We start from the raw sequence: 13,552 nt of genomic DNA, 5'->3' as shown, positions 1-13,552 counted from the left end.
GGAAACTCCAAGTTAAGATCCTCGCTCTGAAACACTTACAACTAGCAGGAGCTCTGATTAAGGAACATAGGGTTTCTCTAACTAAGCCTGTAGCTCCAGCTGTTAAAATATATAACACTAAAATTATCCCCGCCATCTTATATGGCGCTGAAATCTGGGGATTCGGTAATCTAGCCCAACTATCAACAGCTCAGAACAAATTTATGAGAATGGTTGTGGGCCTGCCCCAATCTACCCCCGTATACCACTCCTTTTAGATCTTGGTTGCCAAGCAATCGAGGACACCACACGGTATAGGACCCTGGCATTCTGGAGAAGGCTTTGGATCACGCCAGAATTACATCTATTTGCTAGGGGTCTGACAGAAGTAAGGGGATTGGACCGTTCGCATAAGATCTCATGGCTGAATGGTATGAAATCCCTGCTTATTGATATGGGGATGAGAGATCTATGGGACAGTCCAGAGTTGGCGGTTTTCCCATCCAAAGAAATATATAGAGCAGCGTACTGGAATCTAATCAAAACCAGGAGGTACTCCGCCCTGTCTAGTTCTCCCTTGTCTAGAGAGTTCTTTGAGTTTAAAGATGAACCCTGCATGGAAAGCTATTGGGACCAAATAACGAAACCCAGAGATTGCGAGCTTTATCATCAATTCAGAGTTGAGACACTCCTGCTTAGGAAGTTTACATGTAAAAAGCTACTAGGAACCAGTGATAAATGCCCATTCTGCCCGGACTGCATAGAAGATACTGATCATTTTCTATATGTGTGCCCGGCTTATCAACAACCCAGATGCATGTGGCTCAAACCAATATGTAGAACCCTGGGAACGAGCTCTGCGCTGTTTGCTAAAAGGTTATTGAAAACTGGTTGCAATGATATTGCAGTAATAAGTGTATCTAAGTTCCTGAGTTGGGCATGGGTTTTAAGGGAGAAAAACGAGGGGTTCCAATAGCTATATGCTGATTTTGCGGGGTTCACTATTTGATAGAAAATGGAATTTCATGTGTTTCCCCTTTCTGTACTTTAGATTGTGTAAAGTCTTGTGCGTATGATACATTTAATCCTGTCTAAATGAATTGCATCTTAAATTGTAAATACAGGTATTTATATTAACTTGTGAAGACAGTTTTTATTGAGTATTAATGGTAATATTTCATTGCATTTTCTAATTAATTGACGGTCCTGTCTTTTAAGACGAAAATCGCAATAAAGACTTTTTGAATTGAAATTTAATAAATAATTAATTTTCCCTCGTCGTCTGTCAAAGCGTCTGCCCACCGGGTCTCCTAACCTGCACAGGCGCGGCTGCCCATGCCCCTTTTTCTCAACATTAAGCAATCTTCCTCAACCACTTTCTTTCAATGCTTCCTCTTCTTCCGTTCCTTGCCCTCTGTAGTTACAAAACATTAGAGATCCCACATACAAGAGTTAGGTTGGGAGGTTGCAAATCCCCTTTGTCGTTCAAAGCACCACTCTAGGAACAGCCTACAATCATTCGAAAGCCAAAAAAAGATCACCCGCGCTGAGATCCTTAAATCAGAAATCAACAATTCTAGATTTCAGCCTGTAAATAAAGCAACAACAGACCCAAATATTGGAGAACACTATTTAATGTAAAATTATGAACCATTGCTGTGCAAATGTACATTTAATTTAAAATCTGAGGTGTTTCTAAGCACTGCCATTTCAATCCATAAGTGCGACGCAAAGCCTACCAACCAAATTCGGAAGAACAGTCCAACAGTCCGCCATGGCTGACTGCATTTGAGTTGGAAATGTCTCCCCTCTGGCTGCGGGAGTGCCCCTTCCCCGCTACGGGTACTGAAGTAGTGGAAGAGCCCCGACTACATAAAATGGCGGATCACGAGTAGAGACTTAAAGGCTCATTTGAAAGACATCTATGCCCATGAAGGTTTACTCAAGCACCTGATTCATAAGCATTTGCCCGGATACACCTTCCGGTAAGAAAATTATGCGATAGTCTTAGACTTTGCGGTTCTCCCTTCGTGACGAGGCCTGACCTTAAAATGGCAGCCGTGAATTCAAAGTGGAGATCGGTGATCTGTTTATAGCGGGGATATGTAATGAAGACCGGGCATGTGTGTTTCCGTTATTATTGCAGCACGAGGGACTATTGTTATTGAGGCATGAGGAGAGTGGCTGACTAATTCGAGGAGAGAACTGCGCTCGGCGGTCGGAGCCGTGATGCTGGGTTATGGCAGACTTTGGCACGGGAAGCGGGCCACAAACTAACCGGTGAGCAGGGGGAGGCATCATAACGGTGCAGGGTTGCCAAGCCTGTAGCAGCAGCAACTGGGATCCTGGTGAAGCTGGCCATATTTCTGAATTAGCCACTGACAGGGGCTATGTATGACTTGCCTGACCTTGGAATGGCTGCCAGAGCACAGCACCCTACTAAGTGCAGCAGAGAGTCACCGTAGAGCCCCCATGGCGCTTTTCCCCGTCCAGAAGCAGCAGCCCTTTAAGTCCCAGTCTAAGACCCTGGGGCCGCTATTTACACGAAGCTGTGGCTGATGGGTGCCTGACCCTTAGTGGTGACTATCTTTCCCCGGGCTGAACTTTTTTGTTACATAAACCTACCAGGACTGTGCCTGACCTCAAGAGGACGTCTGGATTTCATATGGACCATGGTCTCGCACTCACTCCCCTGCGCTTTTCTGACAACCCCTGAGTACACCTAATCACTATCCTGACAGCGGAGTCCAAGCATTATGTCCGACGCTCGGTGGAGCTGCTCTGTTCCGCTATTGAGGAGATCGGCCTTGGTTCATCCCCTTAACCGTCACTTACCCAGCCGGACTTTGGGCACATTTTCCCCACGTCTCACCCATTCCACCCTTATCGTTCTTCTGTAACTGCTTTTTCCTTATTTCCTCTCTATCTATCTATCTGACCGATGTCTATACTGACAGCGGAGTCAGAGCACTATGTCCGACGTCCTGTGGAGCTGCTCTGTTCAGCTATTGAGGAGATCGGCCTTGGTTCACCCCCTTGACCATCACCTGCCCAGCCTTTGGCAAATAGTTTTCATTTCTAAAAACATTTTCTCCAAAAAATAGCAAAACATTTACGGGGTGACAGATTTGAGGGGTATTCCCGTCTGACAAGGACAAACCGCGCCCACTGGCGGTACACAGTCATTACATTACTTAATAGATTTCTGTGCTCTCGGAAAACAATTAAATTCTAAAGGGCAAATAATGTAGTTTAAGTTTGTGACACACAGCAACAGTTTATCTGGGTCTTATGGTGTCGAAAATATCAGAGAAATCCCGAAGGAATGTGATAACAGTGTGGTGTGAATAAGTAATCTCCACATTTCATCCTGTGACTGTCTAATTAGTTTGCCGTTATGTTTAATTGATGCATGCTATTTTAGGATTAATATAGCTAGTAAAAAAACTCTTTGAGAGGGTTACATTTAATGATCTGTTATACTGATGGCATGAGATAGCCCATACCGTAAACGGTGTTTTTTTTTATATTCGACACTTGAGTAATTAGCTTATTTGTAATATAATAAATATTGTGAACAATCCATTTGTAACGCTTTACGTATTTACAAAATAAAACTGAATTCGCTAAATATTTGAGAAATAAAATCACAGTAAAAACTCTTATTTCCTTAAGGAGCAGAGGGGAAACAGTTATAAATAAGAAAAGAGTAAAAAGAGGGACAAAGAAGTATATTCTTAATAATGAATGGTAATCTGATGGATGATGTTTGGGGAACATACATCTAGTCAGAAATGGCTCCTTCACTCGCAGGCATAGCATTTATTTCCCTTGCCAATCTACTAGCCAACACAGTGAGTCTAATAGAATTGCAACATAGTGGCCAGGAATGAATACATTAAAAAAAGACCAGAGCCACCTACGCCCCACCCCACTGTTAATTTGAGCTATAAAAAATACGACCCACCCTCACACAATCACACACTTTATAATACATTACCTACAAGATACTTTAGGATAATTTTTGTTTATGAATTTTGGGCAACCTGGACTATTAGTATGCGACCTGTAAAATACCTCACATTTACATTAGAACATTATTTAAAGATTGATTAAAACATAAGTTGTCTCAGAAAAGTACTGGCACATTATATTCATATAAATGAGCCAAAAGAGAAAATATCCCCTTCACTTTGAAGCCGGTCAAATGCAGGGACAGGAATATAGACAACTGAAGAGCATTTGTTGGCAAAGCTACTGAGGCACAACTAAAGAAGACACGTTATGATGGCAAGCTCTGCACTGACCTGTGACGGGAGGGTTCACTACATTAAATTCAACACCCCATTACGAATGTTAAATATTACACATTAGCCCCGGCTTCACCCGCGTAGGTGTGCCCGGTGGTGGACGGGTGGGTTGGGGGCATGAGAAGCTGCATCGACCGAGACTGCGCCTACACGCAATAGACAGATGCACGCACCCCTGTAACTTGAGAAGGGTCGCCCACTCCGTCAGGAGCTGTCAAATGCCTATAGTACTTTGTTTTAAGGGGGGGGTGGGGGGGGGGGGGGTGTTTTATTTAAAAGTGTAAATCATCTAGTAGGAATTTGCTTTTAGGGCACAACTGCATACGGATTATGGCATGCGGGAGGAAATCAGGTAACTACCTCTCAAGATGCAGTCTCAACATGTATGGCCAAGCCACAATGTGAATGTACATACAATCCTTTAATGACGCCTCCCACAACATGCGTATCGTGAGCTCTGAACGGAGTTTAGTAATTGGGTACGGATGGACTAACGTATTGCTTTGCTGCTTATAATCTGATGATGGAACACTTATTCTACTAATAAAGAGATTTACAAGATATTAAAACATTAGAGAACAGCCTTACAGTGCCCCAAAGCGAATGGCCATGTGAAAAGGCCATACTGTATCTTAAGAGACCACATACAATTAGCTTCAGTAAATGGTCAGGATTTAGAGAAGTGCCTGCGTGATTGCATATGGTCTTATCACACCTCACCCAAACTGGTTACTGGGGAGTCCCCTTTTGTTTCACTAAAAGGTAGAGAACCCAGCACTAAACAAATCCCAACTGGGTGGGAGGGGGTGAACGGTTTTGTAGGTGAAAACAAAACCCAAAAGAAAATATACCAACATCCCCTGAAGTAAAAAGGTTTGTACGATAATAGCCATGGAGCACAAGATCAACATTGGAAGATTTGTGATTGGGTACAAGTAAGAACCACCAAAGACCATTCCAAACAGAGCAAAGTTTATCCACCGCAACAAATAACAAATGTCTATTGCAATGCAGTGAGATTGAGTAATGGTCAAGTTTGGAGCACAGATAAACTAGCAAAATACAAGCCAAATTAAGATGTTATGTATAACTTATGAGTTGCTGAGAAGCCGGCGCGCCTAAGGCAATCCCGCCTGCGCCTGTCCGTGCCTGGACCGCACCCAGCGCCAGAAACCCTGGACCCCGCGAACGCCACAACAGCAGAATCCACTACGACGCTAGCACCCTCCACGCACTCAACACCAGCCGAAACCACACCTGCTTCCAGGCCACCCCGAAATGGACCCACGGACCCTTCTCCTGCCACACCTGTAGCTTCACCTCCGACAGAACCACCAAACCTCCAAGGACTGGACCCAACCACCTCTGCTGCATACTCCTAAACACCCGCTCCTCACGCAAACACGCCGCCGAGCTCTGGGATCTGCTCGACACCTCCGCCCCAGACGTGGCTTTCCTGACCGAGACCTGGTGGAACGGCTCCTCGGCACCCGACATTGCCATAGCCATCCCGGAAAGCTACAAGATCACCCGCAGGGATCGCACCAACGGAATCGGAGGAGGAATAGCCATTGTCCATAAGTCCACCCTCAAGGTCGCCACAGACGCAAACAGCACCCTCAACATCGCCGAACACCTGCACTTCCTGATCCACACCGACCCCAACACCACCCTCAGAGGAACACTCATCTACAGACCCCCCGGACCCCAGGCTCAGTTCAGCGACTCCATCACCCACGCATTCGCCTCCACGGACTACATCCTCCTCGGGGACATGAACTTCCACCTCGAGAACAACAACAACGCCAACTCCGCCACCCTGATCGCCAACCTCGGCCTCAGACAACTCGTCACCGCACCCACCCACGCCACCGGCCACACGCTGGATCCCATTTTCTCCACAAGCACCCACGTCGCCTTTGACCACACCACCGAACTCCACTGGACCGACCACCGCTGCATCCATTTCACCTTCAAGAAACAAACTACGCAGCACCGCACCCAACAACTGCCTCGCCGCTGCTGGAGCAAAGTCACCGAAGACCAGCTGATCACCTCCCTTGCCAAGAACCCACCCACGATCCCCCCCACCAACCCAGAAGCCGCAGCCCGAATCCTCAGACAGTGGATCGACGACTGCGCCAACACCCTCGCCCCGCTCAAGAAACCCTTCAACAGCCAAGCCAACAAGAGAGCCACCTGGTTCACCGACGAGTTCCAGACCTCTAAACGCGCATGCCGGAAACTGGAGAAGACATGGCTCCACGAACGCACACCGGACAACCACGCAGCCCACAAGGACGCCACCCGCAGACACCACCACCTCATCAGACCTCATCACCTCATCAGATTAGCCAAGGGAGCCTCCTTTAAAGAACGCTTGGATAACAACGCACACAATAGCAAAGAGCTCTTCAGCATCCTAAAGGAACTCTCCAACCCCAGCGCCAACAACATCCCCCCCCTCACAAGTACTGTGCGACTCACTAGCCATCTTCTTCCACCGCAAGATTGCGGACATCCACGACAGCATCAACACCGCGACCGCCCCGACTACGCCAGACTCCACCTCCCCTGTGAACACCACCAGCGCCAACCGCCTGACCTCCTGGTCCAACATCAACGAGACACACAAGGTCATGAACTCCATCCACTCAGGATCTCTGTCTGACCCATGCCCACGCCATGTATTCAACAAAGCAGACACAGTCATCGCACCCAAACTACGGAAGGTCATCAACATCTCCTTCGAAACAGCGACATTCCCAGAAAGGTGGAAGCACGCCGAAATCAACGCCCTCCTCAAGAAGCCCAAAGCGGAATCCAAGGACCTCAAGAAATTCCGGCCCATCTCCCTGCTCCCATTCCCAGCAAAGGTCATCGAGAAAATTGTCAACATGCAACTGGCAACATGCAACTGGCAACAAGCAACTGGCCCGCCACCTGGAAGACAACAACATCTTGGACCCGTCACAGTCTGGATTCAGACAAAACCACAGCACTGAGACAGCCCTCATCGCCGCCACAGACGACATCAGGCGCCAACTAGAAAACGGCAAAACATCAGCCCTCATCCTCCTGGACCGGTCAGCCGCCTTCGACGCGGTTTGCCATCCTAGAAGCTGGAATCCAAGAGAAGGCTCTTGACCGGACCACGTCCTTCCTCTCCGGCAGAACCCAGAGCGTCCGCCTCCCACCCTTCCGATCCGATCCGAAGCCACCAACATCATCTGAGGCGTCCCCCAGGGCTCATCCCTCAGCCCAACGCTGTTCAATGTCTACATGGCCTCCCTCGCACAAGTGGACCACCATCACGACCTCAACATCATCTCCTACGCCGACGACACCCAGCTTATCCTCTCTCTCACCCAGGACCCACACACTACCAAAGCCAACCTCCACGAGGGAATGAAGGTTGTCACCGACTGGATGAGGAGCAGCTGTCTGAAGCTGAACTCGGACAAGACGGAGGCCCTCATCCTCGGACTCATCCCCTCAGCCTGGGACGACTCCTGGTGGCCGACCACACTGGGAACAGCACCAACACCCACCGACCATGCACGCAATTGAGGATTCATCCTCGACTCATCCCTCTCCATGTCTAAGCAGGTCAAAGCTGTCTCCTCCTCCTGCTAAAACACCCTTCACATGCTCCGCAGGATCTACAAGTGGATCCTGACTGAAACAAGAAGAACGGTGACACAGGCCTTACGGCAACGCACTCTACGCAGGAATCCCAGCCAAACACCTGCAATGACTACAATGCATCCAAAACGCCTCCGTCCGACTGATAGTCAACGTCCCCTGTCACAGCCATATCAACCCCCACCTGAGAGACCTACACTGGCTCCCCGTCGACAAGAGGATCACCTTCAAGCTCATCACCCACGGGCCAAAAGCACTCCACAACGCCGGACCAGCCTACCTGAACAGCAGACTCAGCTTCCACATCCCCACCCGCCAGCTCCGCCAGCCTCGCCCTCGCCGCTGTCCCCCGCATTCAACGAACGACCTCGGCAGCAGATCCTTCTCCTACCTCGCCACCAAGACCTGGAACACCCTCCATACCCATATATGGCAGACCCAAGACCTACTCGCCTTCAGAAGACTCTTCAAGACCTGGCTCTTCGAGCAGTAGCAGCACCCCCCCTCTCCCCTCAGCGCCTTGGGACCCTCACGGGTAAGTAGCGTGCTTTACAAGTACTCTGATTGATTGATTGAGTTGTATCTGACATGTATTATCAAGTGGTATATCTTGTACTATGGCTTTTCGTGTAACCTTAATCCGCAACCACCTATCTTTTCGATTGCTCTGTATTTTCACTCTTTTGTGTTTAGGAAGGTTGATGTGTAATAATGTTAAGTCTATAATATTAGTAGGTATAAATAGCAATATATTATCCTTGCATCCTTCCCCTTCCAATTGGAATGTTACTTCTCCCCCATGTTCCTGTATGATAGTATCTCCCTTTGGAAAAAGGCTTAGAACGTTTATGTTCTGTGAAATTACGGCTTGAGGCAAGCTGGTAACTGTTAAAGAGGACTTTGTTACAGTCTCTTGTTTCTTCCATTTCTTTGAATTGCAATACCCACGTCACCACTTTACTTTTGCTCTTAGAAACCAGCAACCTTTCCAATTTCATGGTAAATGTCTTTGCTGTGGACCTTGCACAACACTTTCCAGCCTATCGGCTCGGTTTGTCCTCTATAAATAGCACATACATACACCAGGCCACATTCATTAACAGTTTTCTGTTTGCAGTTGTCTTACTCCAGACAAGGTGGATTATTAATTAAATTCCCGGAGCAATGCAAGCATACCCACGGAAAATAGTTGGTGAATCCGCTTTGTAAACCAGCAGATTTTATTCCTGGAAATTCACGGGCAAGTTAAACCAATGTTCGGCAAAAGATGCAACTAATCAAAGAAAAAGTATTATGAATCAGGACTATTTACGTTATTTTTTTAGGATTATCCCTTATCCGCGATTACTAAGCGTTATGTAGTTGGCACCAGAATTTTGGTAAACAAAGCCAATTAAGCAGCATCTGCGTCTTCTATACCATCATGAAAGTAAGCAGTGCTAAACAGTAACTAATTGAGATTTAAGGTTTCCTTTGCGTCAACTAGGAAAACTGTTGAGGTTTACTCATTCTAGTCAACCAGCATTTGTGGTTTATACCTCAAACTTGGAGAAATGTACATTTAACGTGCATTTTGCAGAAAGAGGTGGAAGTGCTCCTGGAATCCAATAAGACCAGGGGATGGAATGGTAGCAGCACTAGAGACTGAAAAGCCCCAACGAATCTTCGTTCTCCTACTAGCCTAGGAAAATTACTCTTATTTTGAGTAAATTTACACTCTAGTAGTCTAGTGATAGAGCACAACCCATAAACTGGAAATATGGAAGAAGGAACGGGGAAATATCAAACTGAGCAGGACTAGTAATACCAAGGATTTATATGGCAACTCGGAGAGTGTCTCCCGGTGCACGACGACCAGAAAAAACTGGACATTGAACTTTTGGTAGAGAAAGGACAATAATTTAGCAATTACTTCAAGTTATCAGCCAAGGTCCAAAAACGGTATATTTAGTTTGTTGCCCGGAAAAGAAGGAACGACGGAGAGACAGTGGAAAGTTAAGTGGTTACGATTGGTTGCTTTCTTTTTCAACTCCCCTCCCCTGCACCACGGCGCCACCCCTGTTCCCGACAGCCGCCACTGCATTTTTGTCTGATTTCGGACTCTCAATGAATAAAAACTAAATATCATGCCATGGTTTGCAGACAACCACGCAGCAGGCTAACTCCTTTCCATATCGGTGGTACTGCACTTAAATGTGTCCCAACATTCTCATATCTGGGGGGCTAATGTGACAGCAGGAGCACTTGGATGCACTTGAAAGGTGTTGGGGTCACACAGTTTGAGCAACCATTATTGTCGCTATTCAAATCTGCCTCTAAACTGGGGTCCATACCCTCAGACACGGCGATTAATATATTCAAAGCCAGACCTGTAGCAATTGCCACCTATGGCGCTGGGGAAGGAGGGGGGCACACCGACTGTTTACTATTGCAGATCAGTGAAAACACATTTTTGCGCAGACTTCGGTCCCTCCCCTTTAGCATTCCCTCTATAATAAATCATTAGCAATCAGGACTGCAATATTAGGGAGATGTGGTAAGGATAGCACCTGTTCTGATCTGGCGGTCAGTCTGGTCTAGGCCAGAAGCAGCATTGACACAAACAGTGATTTATCGACTGCTTAAATCTGTCAGGAGCACATAAGATTAAATGGCTAATCTATGTGAAAAATGAACTGCGAGCAATAGATGGCGTACAACTATTCACACATCTGACGTGTATTGACCGCCGGATCAGGCCACTGGTAAAAAAAATTAACTTTTACAACAGATAGCTGAAAAGAGAGATGAATGCAAACAGAGGAAGGAGAGGGTGATGGCATATTTCCTTTTTGTCCTACACCCCCTATTGAGCCATATCTGCTAAAGGTGCTACGCTATCAGGGATTCTTTCTACTAAGGCTCAGACTTGGTCTGGCCCATTTCTTTGTGACCTACCCCTCTAAAGTGATCACTGCGAAAGATCTGGTATCGTGCCCGTACAATCCAGTCACGCCTCAATCTCAACTGCACATGTTCTTCTCTTATCAGCTGTATAAAGAACAGAGAATGTTGATACTAAAGCCCCTCAGAAAGATTTTAAACATCAGGAAATGCAGAGAGGTTCTATAGTATCGACAATTGCTTCAGATTGATCACATATGTGTCTCTGTATACAGATGTATTTCTGCTGCTGTCAAACAAAGGAGAATAGTCGGGAAATAATTATGTTTTAATTGATGCATTTCTTTTAAACTGGATTGGAAGCAAATTCCATTAACAGCTGTATTGTATGTTTTAAACACTTATGTACAAAAGCACTTTATCTGGAATGTATTCATAACTGTATAGCGAATCAATGTATGCATTGTATGATTGCCATTGCCTATTTATAGATACACTTTTACAAGTCTTTTATATAGATATATGCTTTTAAGGTTTGTTTTATACCGAATAAAGTCGTTTAAACTGGACTAATAAATATGCACTTTCAGTTAGATTTGCCATCGTCTTTTCTGTTACAAATTGGGATTCATGATTTCACTTTCTTCTTGTTAACATTTTTGATATGTTATGGCACAGGGTATACATTTCATCTTTTACGAAACCTCAAGCAGTCTATAAAATAGACCCAAAATAATAACAAATCATGACAAAGAACAAAAAACAAAGAACAAAAAACAAAGCACAATGACACCACGTGATGGATGACCATCAATACATGAGGCATCAGTGTGCAGCAATTCGCTAGTCCAGTCCTTTCATCTTCAATTCAGGATGTGGCCAGTCCAAGAAACAGAAAGCATAGAACGTAGAAAAACTAGGCACCATATCTTTTTAGAGCCAGCAGTTAAAAACAGAAGTGCTTCTCAAACATACCAAGCCAAGTACTCACCTCAGAAACGGAGTCCTTTATCTGGCAAGACCATCGTGCTGTGACAGAGGAAATCAAAAGAACAAAATAAGAGTGGGTAATACAAGGTGATACAATGCACAGCTCAATTTCAATACATATTGAGATTGCAATTAAATTGCAGTCTATTATACAGCTGCTAATAAAACAAATGGTATAATGCTTGTGAATGACAGCCAAAGTTGCATATTTCTTTAGATCATAGTAGAGTCTTGAGATGAGATTCTATAGGAATGACCGGTGGTTATAACTGACATAGCATTGTTAGATGGATGGGTTGTAATATAGTATCAATCCCTGGTAGCATTATCCTCTAACCCAGCGCAGCAAAGTGTCTAAATAAAAATTGGGGAAAGCACGCAGGTTGTATAGTCACTATCATGTTGTAAGATATCTTCAAACAATAAAAGGCAGAGGTTTTTGAATAATGAAAAAAATGAGAATGTTTTTCAGTTTGTAAAAAAATGATGCATACCATGTAAACATTTTTAAAAATATCCACGGCCTAACCCTAATGTATTTACAAGAATAGCATAATGAAGCAGGCATGATTCATTAACCCTGCACACAAATGTATAGCAGACGAAGGCTTATTATCTGTGGATTAGAAGAAAAACTGCAACAAAAAATGAATACAAATGTATTTATATATTTTAGGTACGAGAGACCAGTTAGACTTTTTTTTTATATAAAACATCCTTACTTGTCTATAAAACACTCAAAATACTCATTGCATCAACACCTTTACTGGCACATGATTCTAGGACTTTATAAAAGGAGATCATTTATGGAATTATAAAACTGTTCGGATATGCACGTCACAGACCGTAACTGGCAATGTGGAATCTTTCAATCACAAAAAAGAAGCTATTTTTACTTCTGTAAAGTGATTCTCCTTGTGGCAATGTTGGCATGTTACCATAGGTGATTGAAAATGTTACATCCTATTCAAAAGCTTACATGATATGAGGAAATATCCCCTAACCCTTAATATTCAATTGCTGCCTATGGAGTCAAAAAGCCAAACTGATCAGTTTAGTTTATCAGAAGTTTGCTAGTCCACGTTCCATTTGGGTCTGCCCTCAATTATGGTTTTAATTCATTCCAGTGTCTTATGATCTATATTTCGGCAGTACATTCACCGTTTTGAACAAGAATATTGTTGTACAATCAAATTTGCAAGTTTGATTCCAGGACTCTGGGTGTGATGAAGTGAGCTGCAAATTGCTTGCGATAACTCAGGTCCTTGCACCAGTATGCTTTGTGTATGGTGAATAGAATCTATATATTTAACCAACAGGAGCCCATTGAGAACAATCATGGCAGCTTCGAATTGCCAGAGACTGAAGTATAGTCTGTTGTCTGATATCCAATTGTAAGAAATTATATTATTCGAGGGGTGTGAGATCCTCACTGATAATATGCTACCAAAACAAATAAGGCTGGGTCCAAACTGAAATGGCATGATGAGCAAAAAACCGATGGATTTAGGTCCAGATCTCTGTACTGGGGGGAATGTAGAACATTGTTCTGCATTCTGTCCATCAATTGTTCTTTTTGCATTTGTCACCCTGAGTGGGACGGGTATGCCCAGACGTTGGTCCTGTGCTCTCCATGCCACTGGAGTCAAGCTATCCTGGCTGATAAGGGCTGAAAGCCCGAAACCAGTCCTAGGATGCTTGTTTCCAGTCCAGGGAGGACCTGGCCTGGCAGCTCGGGCTGGACT

General features: G+C 45.0%; 1 protein-coding gene across 3 annotated transcripts in view; it reads right to left on the bottom strand.

Annotated features, from left to right (window-relative positions):
• SYTL4 (synaptotagmin like 4) overlaps nt 1–13,552 on the bottom strand; it is a 640,358-nt gene that overhangs the window by 387,135 nt on the left and 239,671 nt on the right. For 2 of the 3 annotated variants that reach the window (XM_086918791.1, XM_086918790.1), the window contains exon 2: nt 11,809–11,846. The exons of the other annotated variant lie outside the window; for it this stretch is intronic. The gene's annotated coding sequence lies outside the window, so the exon portion shown is untranslated. The remainder of the gene's footprint in view (nt 1–11,808; nt 11,847–13,552) is intronic. 3 annotated transcript variants of the gene reach the window in all.

The sequence above is a fragment of the Lissotriton vulgaris genome, chromosome 4_1, assembly GCF_964263255.1.
Source record: "Lissotriton vulgaris chromosome 4_1, aLisVul1.2, whole genome shotgun sequence".
Lineage (NCBI taxonomy): Eukaryota > Metazoa > Chordata > Amphibia > Caudata > Salamandridae > Lissotriton > Lissotriton vulgaris.
This window is presented reverse-complemented; position numbering and strand designations above follow the sequence as displayed.